A 19529-nucleotide genomic window follows, 5' to 3' on the forward strand; every position below is an offset into this window, starting at 1 on the left:
CGACTTCCATTACCGTGCCAAACCATTTATGGAAAAAATGACAAATCTCACAAGAAAGACAAAATCTCTATTGGATGTGCTATTAACCACTGTTTATCGACAACAAAATCTCAATTTGTCGTTTTTGCTGAGCCTAGAAAGCAATATATTCCATATTGAAAATTTACGCACTGATAGAATGCAACACTGGCTACAACCTGGTATCTTTTTTTTAAAAAAATGTATTCATTCATAGGTTCAAAAATCTGGCACTCAGAATGTGAAGGTCACAGCGGCGTCTTCAGGCAAGATGTCAAAAGGTAGCCCCGATCATTCAGTCACAGGCAACGGGAAACACTCAGAACGACAGCTACGAGTAAAGATTAATTCTGTTGAAGTCTGTCGAGTCCTCCCGTGAAGGCTCAGAATGGGAGATTGGAGAACGACAGATACAGGAATTAGGAAACGGAGTTGATGAAAATGAGATCATAGTTAGGTTTCCTCTTGATATTTCCGGCTTAACATCCGCCGGTACCTCTCGTTTCGGCATACCCTTTCCGGTATACCGGATCACACAAGCTAGGCGACCTTCTAATCCGGTCAGCCCAATCCTTTGAGTTATATTAGGGAGGTTACTTGCCTTGATCAGTTTAGCTGTTTTAGCTGAACAGGGACAGTGCGCTTTCTGTTGTGATCCACCTATTCAGTCACCTCTGCTTCCGTGCTGCTTGTTGCGAGTACCGCTGTACCGACGTACTCTGTCAGCAGCATGTTGAGCCGCTCCAACTGCCCGGACCCGGAGTCCCGAAGCCTGGGTTACAGGTGCGCGAGGCTCCTGATGCCGGCCTCCACCATCTCCCACTGGCTCAGGCCAGACCCGAAGGCAACAAACTCGATGGATGTTGCGTCCGTGCTGGAGCTCAGGCAGGAGGTGACCGCTTCGAGCCTTTCCTCCTTCACTCCCTCCATGAACCGCTCCGTGTAAGCGTTTGGCTGAGAGAGTTGATCTTCGCTGCTCAGGTTCTTCCACTGGTAGTCGGGGCAGCTCGCCAGTTTGTCCAGCGCTTTCCACCCAACTGGAACTCTGATAACGTCAGAGAAGCTAAAGGCATAGTTCTCATCAATCATATGAAATACATACAAAATAGAAACGTAGATTACTGAAAAAATGGTGGTCTTAAACTAATGGAGCAGTGAAAATCTTGCAGCAATATGGAAAAGCCCGGATTAGTAGCATGTTAATATGCCGGCCTAATCAGTTGTACTTTGACATGTTAGAAGCAAAAGGCTCACCCTTCATGCATCTCAGAATGAAATAATGCTCGGAGATGATCACAGCTCATGCTCAACACAATTCTATGGCTAAGAACATGGTGAGTTGATAATTGGAATGATCCATGGTGACACTTCATCTCCTCGTTTGAGTGAGCCTCCAAAATTATGTTCCTGAACAACAAACATAGAAATGCACTTCAGGATAAGGTAACGAAAACTACACATAGAGCAAAATAACAGAAGGTAGCTATGATCTGCTCTAAGGCCCTAGTCAGTGGTACAGAAAACTCTCCAATGACAACCACCAAACCTTATAAGATCAGATACTCTTTGGGGCAACTAGAAAGGACATGATTAGCTCAGAAGTTGGAATCAATTAACCATGTAATTTAAGACCAAACTTATGAGAATGAATGCTCAACTAGTCCAAGTGCTACAGCAAGATCATATCTGAGATAATTGGAACTCCATCTCAGTTGCTCTGTCTGAAGCATACCAACTTCGCAAGTGTTCTTACTGGTTTAACATTGTCATCATCTACCATCACAAAACCAGTATACCACGACTATCTACACGATCATACATTTGTACTCGATACACTGATTTGCCCCATCTGCCAGTAACTTTTCCTTCGCTGCCAAGCAGAGATTTTATAGATGGGAACAACTTAGGGCACCTTACTGATATGATGGCTGTATGACCATGTGGAGACTCACTGCCTGGGAGCAAATGTTCCAGATCAGCTACCTTGCTATCATCTAAAGCATTTCTCATCTTGCCACCCAACTTGCTTGGAGAACCACAAAGGCCAAACAGGCCCGGTCCTGAGATTTTGATGGCCCGGGGCGAAACTGGAATCTAAGGCCCCTAATACAAGTATAAAAAAATATTTTTATTTGACATGATAATATTTAATCCTCAAAGTGGATCGATCGTCGCAAAATATAAGGCTCCCTTTTATTTTGTTGATCAACAACTTAAACTTTAAATATGGATTGTACTTATAATATGTCATCAAAATTTGTATAAATATATATGAAATGAAAGTGATTTGCAAAACGAATGCAATATTATTATTTATTTATTCTGAAACCACATAAATTAATTAGTAGTATATATTATTATTCAAAGTCATGCATCCAAAACCGTGCAAAAAAGAGTGGCTTTTATTTTGGATGGAGGGAGTATGAAGTAATAATGCATAATGTTACCTCAAAATAGCTTAGTATATCGCACTGCTTTCCAGTTGACATGACGACATTGACATGTAAAGAAATAATTAGTAAATTGGAAACAAGTGCAAAGATGCACAGTTACTTGTTTAAGTCAACAAATGCTTACTAATCCTCACGTGTCACAAACCCACTGATTTCCTGATCTGATCTGATTTCCACTGAGCAGCTAGCGTACACGGTGCAGTACTTATATACAGGTACCGATCTGATCTCGTGATTTCTGAACCCTTCGCCGTCGCGGCCTGTGGTCCTCTCTTACTTTCTGCGCTGATCTTCTGCCTACAGGCACTTCATGCACCTGAACGCCACCAGACGGGCCTTGTAATGCAAAGCCCAAAAAATGGGCCCTTAAATTTTCTGGGCCCAGGGCGGCCGCCCCGCTCGCCCTACCCCAGGGCCGGGCCTGAGGCCAAATAAACTCAAGATGTGTGCAACATAGAACTTTTGTCCTGAACTCAAGCTTTGACATAGGGAGCATTGAAGAACTCTAAGAAAACCTTCAGTATACTGATCTTTGCAATTATGGCACAGAATCCCAACATCCAGCTTCCTTTTAAAGTGAACACAAACTATAGTGGTGCCCTTTAGAAGATTACAACAAGACCGTAGAATAAAACAGTATTTTCACCCTCCCACTCTTCACCGAGAGTGCAACAACACAAACTTCCATCAAAACAGAAATGCAGATGAGAAGTGCTTTTGATCTCGTAATATGTATATGATTGTGCAGACATTCCTTGATAATTGTGGATAATACATCTACAGGATTCCTCTTGTTAAGGAGATTATGGTAAGGTTAGGATACCACCAAACATGCTAGGTTCATGAGGTTGGTCATAATTTTGGAACTGTCAAAAGATGTGGTAACACTCCTCATAGTATTTGATTCTAGTGAGGACAATAGAATGCTCAAATAGTCATCACCTAAACATGGAACAACTTCTGAAAGTTTAAAACTCGCCTCAGTCAGAATATATCTATTGGGAGAGAGAAGCATCATCGGAACTGCCCTTAGAGCTGGCTCATGGACATCTTTGGATGATTTCATGGGGCTGCACTTGTACATAACATCTGTCGCCAGCAAGCTGTACAACAATAGCAGGATGTAAGTGTGAATTGGTGCACAACATCCACTTGTAAGTTCATAATGATACTGAGAGAAAACTATACTACTGCAAATTAACACTCGAGTTGGATAGTTCCTAGTACCTACCAAGCAGAAGATATCAGTGTGTGCATATAACCTTGCCCTTCCGTATAGAGAGATGCTCGTCATTGCAATGCACCATCAGATATCCAAGTATATCCCAGACATATGGATGTATATCCATGAAATCTTTGGAAACCATATTAAATAGCTCATCATGGCTCAAAATTCAATGGGTTTGATGCAGTAACCGGTAAGAATGGTATATAATACTTTATCAATAGCATTAGACCAAAAACATCGATGATGATTCCCAGTAGAATGGAGGATCAGCAGTGCAGTACGGCACCCCTCTGTCACTAACAGTTTTTCATCACTTTTAGACATTGCGTCGATTATGCCTACAAGGCTACAACAATAGGCTGGCAATGTCAAACCATTAACTGATTACAGCCTCTCGAAGATCTCTGCAGATGGTAAAGCAATGATGATTTTAATTAAGAAAAAGGCTACAATGCATACGAAGTGAATGCAACTCACCAAAAGAACCTGGCAGAGTTTCATCGCTTCAATCCTAGTACTGCTTGGATGGGACGTTCCAACAGGCTCACTTATCTTAGCCATTAACACTTTATTCTTGAGAAGGATCAACACTCCATGGCCAGATAAAGCTGAGTTAGAGTACAAATATTCAGGAACACAAAAGGAAGCAAAGCGGAAGAACAAACATATTTGCAGATCTTAATACTGAAGTCAAAATAGGAGAATTGCCAAACAGATGTACCTAAAGCAGCATACAGCCTAAGAACTTTCGCAGCAACTGCTGTTTCAGTAGCAAGACAGTAATGTGCTAACTTCCCCATCAAGTTGCAGCTACTCCATACATGGTATCTTGAAGAAGGCCAAACTCACAGTATGATTCTTAGCAGCGATATCATTTCTGTCAGATAATTCAGTGGATGGGCATCAAGAGTGTAACTCCGCAGAGCAGAAACAATGCTTCCAACTGCACTGGTTATGTCCAATGCTTCCCAAATTGCTGCATGTGTTGAAGATCTTGCTGTCACTAGGCTATCTATATCTCTTATAAATCAAAACCCCACTAAGAGATCATTTAATTTGTCTATCTTAACATGCAACCTAGCCACATCATCAAAATTGTTTTAGCCATTAGATTTACTAGGTTGGTGCAACACCAGCCGTCTGATCTACACATGGAGGGTCTTTCCACGGTCCAACATGCATTACTACATCTAAGTGGTATTTAGTCCCATGGTCATTAATTAATTGTACCATTCATGCAACCCACAACTTATTTTTACTGATGTGTAGCTCCGATCCAGCCAAGTGTTTCCTGTTCTTAGAGCATCCCCACTCGTTTGGGCTCCCCACGCCCAAATCCGGCGAAATTTAGCGCCGGATGGATGTAGTTTTTGGCCTGGGGAGGCCCATTTTTCCAGCCGCGAGCCCATGGACGCGCACCCACCGCGTGCATAGCGACGGCGCAGTCACCGGGAAGGGCAATCGTCGGAGTTCCCTCGACGCATTGAACCGTCGCGAAGTGGACTGGAGAGCCGAAACGACTCGTCGGGAACGGTCGAAGTGGCCTCGATGCGAGAACCGCCGTAATGGAGCACGAACTCCGCGGAAGAGCAACCGCCGCTCTCTTTCGTCGAGAGACCTACATATACGGTTTTCGACGGGCGACGCCATTCATCTGTTCTCTCGTCACCATCCTCCGTCAACCATGAGCGATATCTCTTGGCCATCGGACACCGACAGCGAGGGGAAGCCGCCTGGATGGCGCCATTGGTGGGATCCAGCTGCATCGTCCAGCGGCGACGATTCCCCCCCGCCGGCCCGCGAGGACGAGTGGGACGACGAGGAGGAGGACGAAGAGGCCGTGGAGCAGGCCGAGGAGCAGGCCGAGGAAGAGGCCGAGGAAGAGGAGGAGGAGCAGGAGCGAGGAGGAGGAGCGAGGAGGAGGAGGACGAAGAGGCTGGTGAGGACGACGACGAGGAGGACTCAACTTCCTCCGACGAGGAGGTGACGAGCCGGAAGCGTCGCCGCGACGACGATGAGGCGGGGCCTTCTAAGAAGAAGAAGAAGTAGTTTAGTTTTAAAGTTTTTATATGTAATTTTTATGTTTATTCGAATTATATTCGAAATATATATATAATCTATCTATGTTGCACCACTTGAGAGTTCAAAGCTTTCGTTCGACGAGGGTATTGCCGTAGATCGGGAAGACGAGGGTATTGCCGTAGATCGGGAAGACGAGGGTTTTGCCGTAGATCGGGAAGATGAGGGTTTTGCCGTAGATCGGAGGCCATTGTCGCCGACAAGTTGGGGCCACGCGCGCTTTCGTTTCGTCCGGAGTCCCCGAGCGCTCCCGGGGGCCGGGGATGGCGTGGGATCGCCGGATGGATTTAGGCCCAAATCCGGACGAAAACGAGGAACCGGGGGCGCGACTGGGCCGAATTACGCCGTCCGGATGGAAAAAACGCTCGCCGGGGGCCTCGTCGGGGGGACGAGTGGAGATGCTCTTAACGGCCTTAATTGTCAGCACCAAGTCTTTTGCAATATGCACTGTTTCATGAGTCTTCAACCGACCCATTGTCTCCTCCTGTAGTGCTGAAGATTTTAGCCATCTTCCATGCAGGCGAACACATAAAACATCATCTGATCTCTTTGCTCGATCTGCACCCTGACATCCTCATCCAAATCGCTGGGCACCTACTACCGTATAAGGGTCCGTACACTGCTGCACAACTTCTTTGATGGTATGTGCCTAACGCAAAGCTTTGCCACAACTTTACCCATTTTATCAAGAACACATAATCTTGATCTCTCTCTCCATCCGCATGTTTTTCACCAATTTACTACCAATTTGTCTTTTGTTTGCAGAAAATTGCATGAGGTAAGTTCAATAAGTAAGTATATTTTTCAGAATTATATGTAGGAATCCCATGGTTTATTTGTTTCCAAACTTTATCACGCACATATGAATCTGCCCATTGTTATTGCGTGGATATTTTTATTGACTTATTATTTTTCTTCCAACTTTTTCCAGGTTCGCATCAACTTTCCTGTGATTTTTCTATTTAGCTTCAGATTAGGAGAAGCAACCACTATTACATGGAAAGGCGTGCTAAAACATGTTCACCACATGTGACATTCAGGTTTGGACCGAACCAAGCAATTCCTACTTTAGTACAACATTTTGTTAGCTATCAACCATTTGATATAAATACAAAAATTGATCAGAATCATGCAAGTGCATGTGATCTATATACATGTTGCTGCATCGTTATGTTTTTAATCTACTGATCTTGAATGCCAGATCGAAAGGTGTTGTAAACTTCTACGGCTGCAATATTTTTTAACATGTTCTCATAAAAGTCGGGAACGATTTGTGATCTCTTAGAGATATTTTCTAAAAACAGATTATAAGATGCACCTATATATCTAAACCCTTTCAAGGTATGCCAAGCATAGAGTAAGGTGCGGTATTTGTTGATATACTAGAAATTACAACCTGTTTCAAGGTTCCCATGACAATAGTGGAATTTTAAACGTCAAGGTCAGCTGATATTTTCTCTGAACTTACATTGTTCCATGTCAAATATATTGTCTCCAAATAACACAATGTCCCAAAATTTGATTTCAGCATATTCAACTTTTCGTATATCAAATAATTTTTCTTCAGAGGTTTCCGCCGCAACGCGCGGGGTATTCCTCTAGTTCAATATACAATTCATTGCCCTTGCACATGAGATAGCGGTACGTAATTGGTCTGCCGATAACTGACATGAAAGGGGCCTAACAATCTCCACAACTGGGTATTGGCGAACTGAATTGCCTATGCTGGAAACTAACTTTAAGCTCACATCTGCCGCTTGGGTCACGATCGAAACATTCTTTGTTTGAAGAGCACCCTCCAAGAGCACGACAATATCTGAAACTGACTCCTGGTTTAAAAAAAATAAAGTGGTCACAACCGTACAGCTTTTTTTTCACAACTTCCCCTGCTACAGACAGTTAATTTTAGATATGCCAAATTGACTACCGGTTTACCTTTATAGGAGGAAGCCGCAACATTTCATTCGACAAACAACTGAGAAAAGGAGCCACTGCTTTGAGCGCGTGAGACTGAATTCCAGCATCAGTAGACTGCCATTTCTTTGCACCGTGGCCATCAGACCTAACATGATGATAAATACAAGAGCTAAGAACACTTCACATTTCTTTGCTTCTACTTACAATGTTTTCAGACCGAAGGTTATTACCCAGCTTTATAAATAAAGCCCTTAAAAACTGAAAGGTTTAGTATACAAGTTCCGTTGGGATACCAGCGTACAAAAGCCCAAGATAAAAGCTAATAGGCTCAAGCAGCCGCTCGAAGTGCGGCCATTTACATGCGAAGCACTGAAGCAGGTCCCCATGAGCTAGGAGATTACTCTTAATTACTAAAATTTGCCAATTGGTGGCTCTTCCATCTGAATGTGCTTTGTTTTGTGCCTCATGGTGGCTCATATTTGCTGTGATTGAATCTAGTAGGCCTGGTTGTAACCCAAGCAAAACTAATTGAGTTCTAGCTAGTATGTAAGCCGGGAAATATGCCTTCCCTAAGAACACACATATTAGCGAAATTGCAGGCGTTCAAAATTTTCTTGGTCCTCGAATTTTGCTTTTTGGACCAGTAACATAAAATTGTACCAAGCTAAAACTACATAGCTTAATCCCATCTTACGCTAACCACGCAGCGGCTAACTAAATCACTGGGCGAGGCTTACTTATCCAGATACCCAAGAAAAATCTACTTTGCCCCTGTTTCTGGGAGAAGGGAAGACGGAGCTATGGATTGGGAATTGGGAGCAGGGGGGGCGGACGCTGTACATTACCTGGCGAGGCCGAGGGAGATGGCGTCGTTGAGGCGGGCGCGGAGGGAGAGGACGCGGTCGGTGAGAAGATCCTCTCCGGCGCTGGCGCCGCCGCCCTTCCTCCTGCTCTTCTCCTTCCCGGCCGCCTTGGAGGCCGTAGGGAGAGGACGCCTTGTATATCAGGTCGGGAGAGGACGCCGGCCGTAGACGAAGCAGAAGAACAGAAAGGCAAATGTTCGACTGTAACTTGTGACGCGGAGACCGGCTTTTGTGAACCTGGGTGTATGTGAACCCACTTTTTCAAAAAGTGGGTTTGTAATGTCAAAACATGTTTCAAAATTCGAAACATACGTTCTGAAAAAACATTTTATTTTGCCTCGGTAAAAAAGTAAAATTTTACAGGGCTATATAGCAGTATATATGTGACGTATTTTATCTTTTTTAGATTCTGAAATAAAAAAGTGGTTTCTCCGCGAAAATTTTCTACGCACACATGGAACATGCATACGTACCCCGATATTTTTATTTCAGAATTTTTTCACATTTCGAAAATGTTCAACCTGGGTTCACGTGCACTCAGGTTCAACTGGAGCTTTTCCGCTGGACGCTGGCCTTGGAATCTGTTGATCCAATTTCCCGTCTATCACAGCTTGCACTTGCAGCAAATGCTTGCGAACCATATTTGCCGCCCATTGCGTGAAACAAGAGTCAATAATGCTACACTTGCGGCAATAACTTATGGGATAAAATCTACACGATGACGTGCATGCACACCTGGGGTGTTCAAATGTTTTTGCCCTCCTTAATTTTAATTTTAGGATCGTGGGTTTGTTTTAGATCTCCGCGTAAGTGTTTTCCGTAGAAAAAACCCCGCAGGTGTAGCATTGTTATCGATGGGCCTAAGCTAGAGCCAGAGACAACATGTGCAACAAAGTTGATGGTGGAGATGAGGTTGGTGAGCAAATTGACATGTGCACAACCCGAGTAGGTTATAGTTGGGGGTGTCGATGCTACGTCATAAAAGGGGATATTTAGAGGGATAGTTGGGCAAGAGTGGACTAGCGAAGTAGCTAGGGAAAAATAGGGTGGCAAGGTGGCATGGTAGTGACATTGACCGCGGTTAGACATATATGGTGGTTGTATATATACCACGTGCAGGAGGGCAGGCCTGATGGTGGCAATGCATGCAGTTGGTGGACAAGCAGTTCTGTGATCAGCCTACCTCGCCACCTCGGGTCTTTTTAGGTGGTGGTGCACGTATTGCACCCCAAGAGAGCGATGACTTGCAAACTATCTAGTTTCATTTAGGTTTGTCAAATCATTAGAACAATCTGCTTTTATCCTCTATTGGATTTTCTTTTACATACTTTTTTTGTTTTATTTCTTTTGTCTTGGTTTTATTTCACAATCGTTTATTACATTACTGAAAGAGGCCTTACGACTCTCATAAATGTATACAATTTTGTGTAGTAATATTATCTGCAACTAAAGACTTGCATTAGTAAGTGCATCAAGTTCATCTTTGAAGCATGGAACATTCAAACATCACAATCATTTTCTTATGGAAAATGGGTACATGTATAAAAATAAAAATAAATTTTATGTATTTTAAAATCTATCATGAGTTGCGTAAATATTTATATTATACATCAATATTTTATATGTAGGTCGAAATAATTTTTTTGAAGCACGGCCACAATTTCTGATATCTCGATATATAATATGTTATTTTGAGGAATAATATATGTATATAATATGTTTGCTATCTGATGTTGAATGTTCTCTTACATTGTTTTTAATGTAATTTGTAGCTTTCATTGATCATTTTGTCTACATTGGCAAATGTTGTCCCTGTGAATTTCGTTCGAAGTTGGTTGATGAAGCATCCATTCCTTGGTTGGTTAGAGTTCTTTTTATTTTAGGGGAAATATTTTGGTTTTTCTGGAAAACGAAAATCCATTCTATTCTGAAACAATGATTTTTTATAATAATCATGCAGTCTCTAATGTGATGGTTTTGTCTGTGTACTTGATCGGTTTTGCACCGGTGATAACGAGCACAAATCTATGTGCTATAAGCCAAGTCGTTTGAGCACATGCCAAACGAAGTCTTCACAATAACATGGGGATGATGGGCGGTGACAAAATATCTGCTAATTAAGATTTTAGGTCTAGAATTTGATGGCAAACAATATTGGATGTGTGTTCTCAGATGCTGATATACTATTTTGTTGGTGTGTCATGTTTGTCTAGTCCAGTAAGTTCTTAAGTAGAGGTTTTGGTGGCGATTATGTACTATACAATGAGTGACCAATGAGTGTTTAGAATTGTGTTGAGATTGGATGAAACTTTTCTCTTGCCAAGATCTTTTGCAAGTGAGCCTGATCTTGTTTACCGGTAACAAATGCATGCACTAAAAGTATTAGTTGTGAAAAAGCCCAAAATGTCATTTGGGATATATTGCAATGGTCGCCACAAGATTTATTCTTGCTCCTTGTGTGTGATGATATGCATGTTACTAGGAGTGCAAAATGGGCATGACAAGAGGTTTTTCATAGCGGGTTAGTTTATTTGTATTTATTTATAATTTCATCACAAGAAATGAATACAATTTCAACCAGATTCCGAATCACAAGATTTTTAATACAATGCCCACATTAATATCTTGTATTTGTTTTGGAAGATGTCATGACCGTGCCTCAAAGATGTCATGTGATGTCTTTTTAGCGGCATGTATTATGCATGTATTACAACGTGACTTAATGTAGGTGGTCCATGTACTATTTCTTCAGTTTTAGTAAAATCTTAGTATAAATTTTGGAAGCAAAATAACCTAACAGTGGTACACCCAAAATAGTGAAACCACATTAAAAATACCAATGCCCTAAAATTAGCCACTCAAAGAAGCCACACACATGACTCAACCAAACTTTCTTTCCACGAAATATTGTGATGGCTCAATTTTAAAATGACATATTGTGCAATTTTCTTCTACTTATAACAACACATCTGCAATTCTCTTTTTACTATATTTTAGGAATCCATCCATACTAATATGTATTTTCTTCTTTTGGCAACCATCCAAGCCTACATCGGCTTAGAAAGATTATGAGTTAGTCAGTGTTGCAAGTTGTTGGATTAATAGAGGCATACTACATTTTGTGTGAATCCAAACTTAGAAACATCGAGCATATAGACTCGCACATAAATAAAATATTTAAAAGGACTTAGCTGATTATTTTTAAATTATAACGTGTGATCTAGCATCACCTCCCGGTAGGTGATCGCCAGCTTTTATACTCCAAAAGGTACTTAGAGGAGAGAGATTACCGTGTTCGCATCTCATTGAAAAATCACGGAACCGTCAGGATACTTCTGGATATCTCAACTTCTCAAGCAGAAAAACAAAAGGAAAAGAAAAGCAAGTGACGCCTCACGAGACTGCGCGGTGGGGACGGACTCTGCACCGACTTCTGGTCTCTGTCGGTTCGGCACACGCGTGACCTAATAACCGAGCCGGTCTCTCCCCCATCTATATATACCGCACCGGATCGACCCCCCTTTCACCAATCAAGCCACCGATCCAGATCAAGGAAAAAAATCTCCGCAATCCAACGCTACGGTAGGCGTCCTTGAAATTTTCTATGATATCGTTGAGTTCGCATGATGTAGAATTCCGTTCATAATTGGAGATCGATTTGCTTGGATGGTTTTAGTCTTGTAGACTCAACTTCTTTTTCGTGACAGATCTATTATTTTGATCAACACCCATCTATGATTGGCGTAGAGTAATTTCCTTCGGTGATTGTTCATCTAGAGCTGTTGTTGCCTGTTGGCCAGGTTATCAGATCTGAACATTCTGCTGAACTAGAACAGTTGATATATGTGGTCTCAGATCTTATCCGATCGAGTTAGATTTGCTTCCAGCCCTTCGTAGTTGTACGCTTGTTGGATTACTTGGAGGACTCGTTGTTTAGCTTGATCTATTAGAGCTGAAACCATCTACCGTAAGCATATCTTAGTTTGAAGATTCTACTAAGTCTCATTGTTTTACTAATTCATAATTCTACTCGTATTGTAGTCTTGTGTCGTATTTCTCATTGACTCATACGTGTATTGTCGTTATGGTCAGTTCGTGTTAGCATAACCTGCTTAATTGTGTATGTATCGTGTGGTTGCTATTTATCGATTTACTACTTCCTCTTATCCCTTTTAATTAAGTTAGATTTAGTGTAATATTGGATTAAATTAAAGTCAATTAAAATGGATCGGAGGAACTATAATAAAGGGGAGATGAATTTGAAGAGTTAGGTTATTATCTTCTTGTTCCATGTTTTGACCGGTATTCACGTCGTTAGCTGTATATACTGTTTATTACAACATAATTTAGATTTGTCTTATGTTTGTGACTTGGTTGATGTACAGTTTTAAGTTTTTTTCTCTCGCAAACTTGGTAGCTTATACCCTATTGGTTTTTCAATTTTGCCTACTGTGCAGATGCAGATCTTCGTGAAAACTCTGACCGGCAAGACCATCACTCTCGAAGTTGAGTCGTCTGACACCATCGACAATGTCAAGGCGAAGATCCAAGACAAGGAGGGCATCCCGCCGGACCAGCAGCGCCTTATCTTCGCCGGCAAGCAGCTCGAGGATGGCCGCACCCTTGCAGATTACAACATCCAGAAGGAGTCCACACTCCACCTGGTGCTCCGCCTTCGTGGTGGCCAGTGATCTTCTTTGGAATTTCGGTTCAGAAGTCTGCTGTGCCATTTGGCTTCACGCTGAAGCTGTTGCCTACTATTAATTTGGTTATTTGCTGAGTCGTGTCGTGTGTCCGTTGTGTTAGTCCGGTGCCCGTTGTGTGAACATCTGCTGCTGTATAGCAGCATGGTCTCTGTTATGTTTTAAGTGAAACTGAATTTTATTTAGTGATATTGTGGTTTGTCAAAAATTTATTCTGTGAATCTTCTTTGGAAGATTGGTTCTCTAGTCTGCGCCCGTTACAGTTTGTGTGAACATCTGCCGCTGCCATATAGCAGGGTGGTCTCTCACGCATTTTAATTGAAACCGAATCTGTGGGCTACAGGAAAAAAGAAATTTGAAAGAAAGGCAAAAGATTTGCCTTAATGCCAACGGGAGCTTAGCAAATATTATACTTTTTTCTTAATTAAATAGGACGAACACCTGTGCCCTGCACGAACGAGATTTGGTCCAGTGGAGTCCCCTGAAGTATGAACTGTTATGATCAGGTGACATATTGGAAAGAAGGAGGAAGGGCATCCACAACAGCGTATTCGCTGCTTTCAATAGCCTGAAACCATCAATAGCCTAACCTTGCAGCAGTGTTCCTATGAGCGAGAAGTACGGTACTTCATGCTTCTGCCTCTAAGGTTGCACCGATTCACTCCCATGGCGAACCCAACTTTGGCAATCTAGTGGCCAAATCTGTCTGATGAAGTGGCAATACAGAGTAGGAAAGAGATGAACTCGCCTGTCGCTCTCATTGCGAGGGAATTGTGGCTGGAGCGGAATGCATGCTTCTTCAATGAAGTTGCCGTTATACCGGCGGAGCTGTGTAGACGGAGCTAAATTTGATCTATGGAAGCGAGCATGATTATGTGGACGTGGAAGCGGAACCCAAAGAGGAAATACGAAAGCGGAATCCGGTGTGTGCGCGGTGGTTTGAGCTGAGTCGCCTGTGGCTTAACTCGCTCTTGGATGCTGGCGGCCTGGCGCGTGTTCTTAAAAAAATTAAAACTGTAATTATGTATGTGGTTAGTCAAAAAGTGAAACAGAATCTTCTTATTATGTAATTGTGTATGTTACCTATTAAGTCGAACTAAATCTTATTTCTATTTTGTTACCAAACACACCCAAGATGGAAATCCAGCCAACATCCATTCTTTATTAGCCATGAGATGTGTAGGGATTATATGGGATCCAATACAAATATAAATTTGTTCACATTATGCGTTTTTTTTTTGCAAATACATTATGCGTTGTTGGATATGTAAAAATACACTAATAAATTTGTTCCCCACTTATTTCTGATCATATCTTTCACATGTGTTAATTTAAATGTGTTAGATATGGTGTGGCGAAAATCATTTTCCGGCAAGGGTTCGTCCCAACTAAGAATTCAAGAATCACGTTGTCTTTCCTTTTTCTGACGTGTCAGGTAATAATCCCCAGGGTTCACGAACTAAGGTTTTTTTTTGCTTGGGGGAGGAATCGTTCATCTATTTGTCCCATTTTTTTTACGACAAATCACGTAATCACTAAGTTTATGAGCTAGCAATTAATAAGGCTATCAAATAAATTGTAATCCTGATGGAAATGAATAGGGAGGATTGTGAAAGAGAAATGAATTAGCGTGGGTTCAGTATTGAAATAGCATAAGGTGCAGGCCCCATTACAAAATTGGTCGTCTTTCTCGTGTGTCCTTTTGATTTCATCTCTTCAGCGCACCATGTGGTGCATCTCGTCCTCTGAAAGCAAGATTCTTTGTTTTCTCTATAAGTATAAAATAAAAAAAATTACTTTGTTCAACAGAATATCAAAAAAATTCTTGTTGCGACTTATTCACACTGCACCATTTTTTTACTCAGCAAAAGCAACTAATTTTTTTTACTTTCAATTCCCCTACAAAAAATGACCCTCGAAAATGGTTTCATTCGACCACTTAGATGGTGGCTACAGCTCGTATGATGCGCTAGTTATTTAATTTTAGTAAAACATTTATTTATTTTTGTAAAAATGAAACACTAAACCCATTGAAACATCTCTAGAGAAAATCGAACATTGAAAATAGTGTCCGAGCCACACACACTATCGCTTGACGACATTTGCTCCTTGGGACACCTTGCGGTGGTTGTATCAATTGACATCACATCTTCTACAATATATTTTAATAATTTCAATAATTTTCACAACATAGTTGCAAGGTTTGTCAATGTTATGTTGTTGAAGTTGGAAATTAATGTATATTAGCTCTTCCACACTTTCTTACTAACTTTTTTTTTCGTTTGTTTGCTTAGAGGGTATTATCGAAAACTTATGAGTCAATCATGGTACTAGCTATTTTATTTAATCACAAAGATACACACATGTATGAGAGTCTCGAGGTGAGAACATACAATGGTTCAGAGCTTCGACTTAGCTATAGCAAAATTTAAGTTAACATAGATTTAACAAAAATATTTCTAAACTCATTCAGGAAGTGTTGGAATGGATCGAGGCTAGACTATGGTAGATATATAGCATCATCCACCAACCACCTCTCCGCTAGGCGAACTCCACATGCTTCTTGAATCTGGAGATACAAAAACAAAAAACGAAAAAAAATGATTCTAGGGACTGCACCGTGGGGGCGAACTACGCCACCGCCTTCATGTTTCTATTCGCGTCCGGAGCCGAGGTCGGTTCGGCACACGCTTGGCCTAACCGACCCTGTTTCTCCCATCTATAAAGTACCGCAGTCAATCGACTCGCCTTTCTTCAATCCACCAGACAACCCAGATCTCGATCAAGAAAATCTTTGCAATCCTTCGTCAAGGTATTTGTCCTCGCGATCTTCTCCGCTTTTTCTTCGGTTCACATCATAGTTGAATTCCATAGATCCCTGTTGGGATTCCGTGACTCTGATCTACAGTAATTTCTGCGTTCTATTAGCGGTGTAGATTTCAGTCGAACACTATTTTTGGTGCCGTGATATGTCATCTACAGTTGTTGCTTAGGTTTGATCTATTTGTGCTGAACGATCTGTATATCAGTTGACCTATATGTGTTCTCGATCTTATATCCGTACGATTTTAACCTAGTGATGCTGTGTGCGCTGATGGATCAGGCGCTGTTTGTTAGGTTTGATCTATTAGTGTTGAACCTTTTACCCTAATCGTTTGGATCTCTAGATTATACACATGTCTTGCTATTAGTATGTATTGATCTATAATCTGCAGTTTACCCCGGTTTGGCTTTTCTGCTGATGTATCGTAACTCTGAATCGCCTCATCTGTACATCTCCTATCATGTAATTTAAACTTGAGTACCATCTGCACATCCGACATGTTAGCACTATCTGCCCAATAATGTAATTTAAACTGGAGTAGTTCTGAACTTCTGATTGAGTTAAATTCTTACATTCCGGTGTTCTTGCTGATCTACACACTTCCTATTTGATAATTATCTACTGCTGATTTACTACTTACCTTTAGAAGAATTAGATGGTTACCATGGTTTGATTCATCTAATCTTCATGCACGCCTGGTCATGGTAACTTGGTGACTCACCCTCGTTTCCATACTATGCAGATGCAGATCTTTGTGAAGACCCTCACCGGCAAGACCATCACCCTTGAGGTTGAGTCCTCCGACACCATCGACAATGTTAAGGCGAAGATCCAGGACAAGGAGGGCATCCCGCCGGACCAGCAGCGCCTGATCTTCGCTGGCAAGCAGCTCGAGGATGGCCGCACCCTTGCGGATTACAACATCCAGAAGGAGTCCACCTTGCACCTGGTGCTCCGCCTCCGTGGTGGAAACTGACTTCTTCCCAAGATTAGTTCATTTGAGTTTGCTGCGCTTGATAGCTGTCCGTTGAAGTCGTCGTCTACTTTGGTTATGTCCTAGTCGTGTCATCTGTTGCTACTGTCACTGCCTTAATCCAGAGCTCTTACAGTTTGTGCGAACATCTGCTGCTCCCGTATAGCAGTACGGTTTATGCTGTTTTCAAGTGAAACTGAATCTTCTTATTATGTTATTATTGTGGTTAGTTAAAATCTTGTTTGATTGCGGATGCTTTTTGCTGACCCTGTTCTAGATTTAGCACACCATGATTTTGCAGGTGCAAACATGCTGTGGGGCGACAACCGGATTTGCAATCTTCTCCTCGTAGAGAAAGCAGTTCTCAGCCTCAAATTTACATGCTCTCCCGGTCCTCGTTCTATTTCAGCTTTTGTGGCAATTGTGTTGAGTACTTATGACTGAAGAATATGAACTTTCTACTTATATGATCGTTATGAATTGAATTACAATCAAATTGCTTTAAGCCGGTTACCCATCTCCATAATGGAAGATTACACAATTCAAATAATTAGGAATTCGACTTAAAATAAAATAGACGAAGAGAAATCGTCGAATTCACTATGACCGTAATGTTAAAAGTGCCGCTACTAACAGCTACAAAAATTTCCGAGAGCGGGTAAGAAGATGAGCTCTGACCACCAAACCAATTGCGATTGCACCCGCTAGGCAAGGCAATGATCAAGTTCACTCTGACGTTCACCACTGTCGCGTGCTCTCTATAACGCAAGTTAGGATCGTGCTTATAGAAACTAAGGATTTGGTGACCCACTAAAGTTGACTAGAAGTTTAGAGCTGCTATCTCCAAGGCTCCAATCGTGCTCAGAGCACGGCGACCAGAGTATAGCCTTTCAGGAGACCTGCCACTGCGGCTATGCCCTTTATAGGCTAAATGAGAAAAACCCGTTAATAGCTGGCTATAGTCCAATTTAGCCCCTGTTTAGCCTCTAATTTAGCCGCTAAACCTCCTGTATTTTGAATTTTTCTTCTCTTATTTTTTATTTCTTGTTTTTCGAATTTGCGTTCAGTATAATTAGATAAAACTTGTGAGTTGAATATCTGAATACTTATTTGCCTTGAATAGTTAAATAAGTTGTATCACGAATCGTATTTGAGTCATAATTTTCCTCTTCGTTTGGTAAGATATGATAAAAATATTCCAAAATTTTGAAAAAAGGCTAAATGGAATAGCCCGCTATAACCCGGCTATAGCCTTTTATAGCCTCTAAAAACATCGCATCTAAATGAGATAGCCGGCTATTTTAAACTATGTAAGATAGGAGACCGGCGGAGATGCCTGACAAACTTCACCCGCCGGTCGTCTGCCGTGGCGACGGCTTTGATCTGTGATGGGCGACTGGGTCGTCGTCGCCTACTTCTCTTGGGCTGTAGCACCGGTCCAGCCAAATAGCCCAAGAGACAATATACTAGATATTTCGGGCACAATTGAGTAGCCCATGAAAGTAGCCCAGCTGGCTAGAATCTTGGCCTATGCAAAAGAAAAGAACAGCTGCACGTTCCCCCTGCAGCCCGCTCATTTGCTCCGAGTATAGCCTTTTATAGCCTCTAAAAACATCGCGGCTAAATGAGATAGCCGGCTATTTTAAACTATGTAAGATACAAGACCGGCGAAGATGCCTGACGAACTTCACCCGCCGGTTGTCTACCGTGGCGACGGCTTTTGATCTGTGATGGGCGACTAGGTCGTCGTCACCTACTTCTCTTGGGCTATAGCACCGGTCCAGCCAAATGGCCCAAGAGACAATATACTAGATATTTCGGGCATAATTGAGTAGCCCATGAAAGTAGCCCAGGTGGCTAGAATCTTGGCCTATGCAAAAGAAACGAACAGCTGCACGTTCCCCCTTCAGCCCGCTCATTTGCTCCGAGCAAGTACAATAGATTCTAAGAGCGTGGTCAATGCTTCACGGTGAACAGCTGCCCCATCTGTCATGTAGGTTCGGATAGTCCTAATCAACTCTACTGACCACATGTAGATTAAAGTGGTCTCTTGTAGGAGATCCCACCTCCCTACTGCCAAAAGATGGAAAAATGAGAGAGAGTGGGAAGAGATAGGAGAGATCATGAGCCGGTGAAGTACAAAAGAGGTGGAAAAAAGTGATTTGAGTCAGATTGTGAGGACCATTGCATGTTATATTTTTTACTGTTATCTTTGATTTTTACCTTTCAATTTTTTTCTTTTCTTACATGGAAATCTACGGCAGCAGGTAGGTGATATTTTCATTGTACATGCCCTAATCAGCTGATTATAAGCTAGTTCATGTCAGCTAACTGGAGCATGCATGCTTTTGTACCGCAGCCCATCTCGTAACATGAGAACATTAAGTACTTAACTATTTTATAGAACCGATCTACTACCTCCGATTCAAGGAATAAAGCGTCCTCGTTTTACGTGTTTTTCGTTTGACTAA

General features: G+C 41.9%; 2 pseudogenes; one reads left to right on the plus strand and one right to left on the minus strand.

Annotated features, from left to right (window-relative positions):
- Positions 1-326: 326 nt before the first annotated feature.
- On the minus strand, positions 327-9212 carry LOC124663909 (annotated as a pseudogene).
- Positions 9213-13015: 3803 nt separating this feature from the next.
- Positions 13016-17061, plus strand: LOC124684442 (annotated as a pseudogene).
- The last annotated feature ends 2468 nt before the right edge of the window (positions 17062-19529 follow it).

The sequence above is a fragment of the Lolium rigidum genome, chromosome 1 (assembly GCF_022539505.1).
Source record: "Lolium rigidum isolate FL_2022 chromosome 1, APGP_CSIRO_Lrig_0.1, whole genome shotgun sequence".
In the NCBI taxonomy this organism is placed as follows: Eukaryota; Viridiplantae; Streptophyta; class Magnoliopsida; order Poales; family Poaceae; genus Lolium; species Lolium rigidum.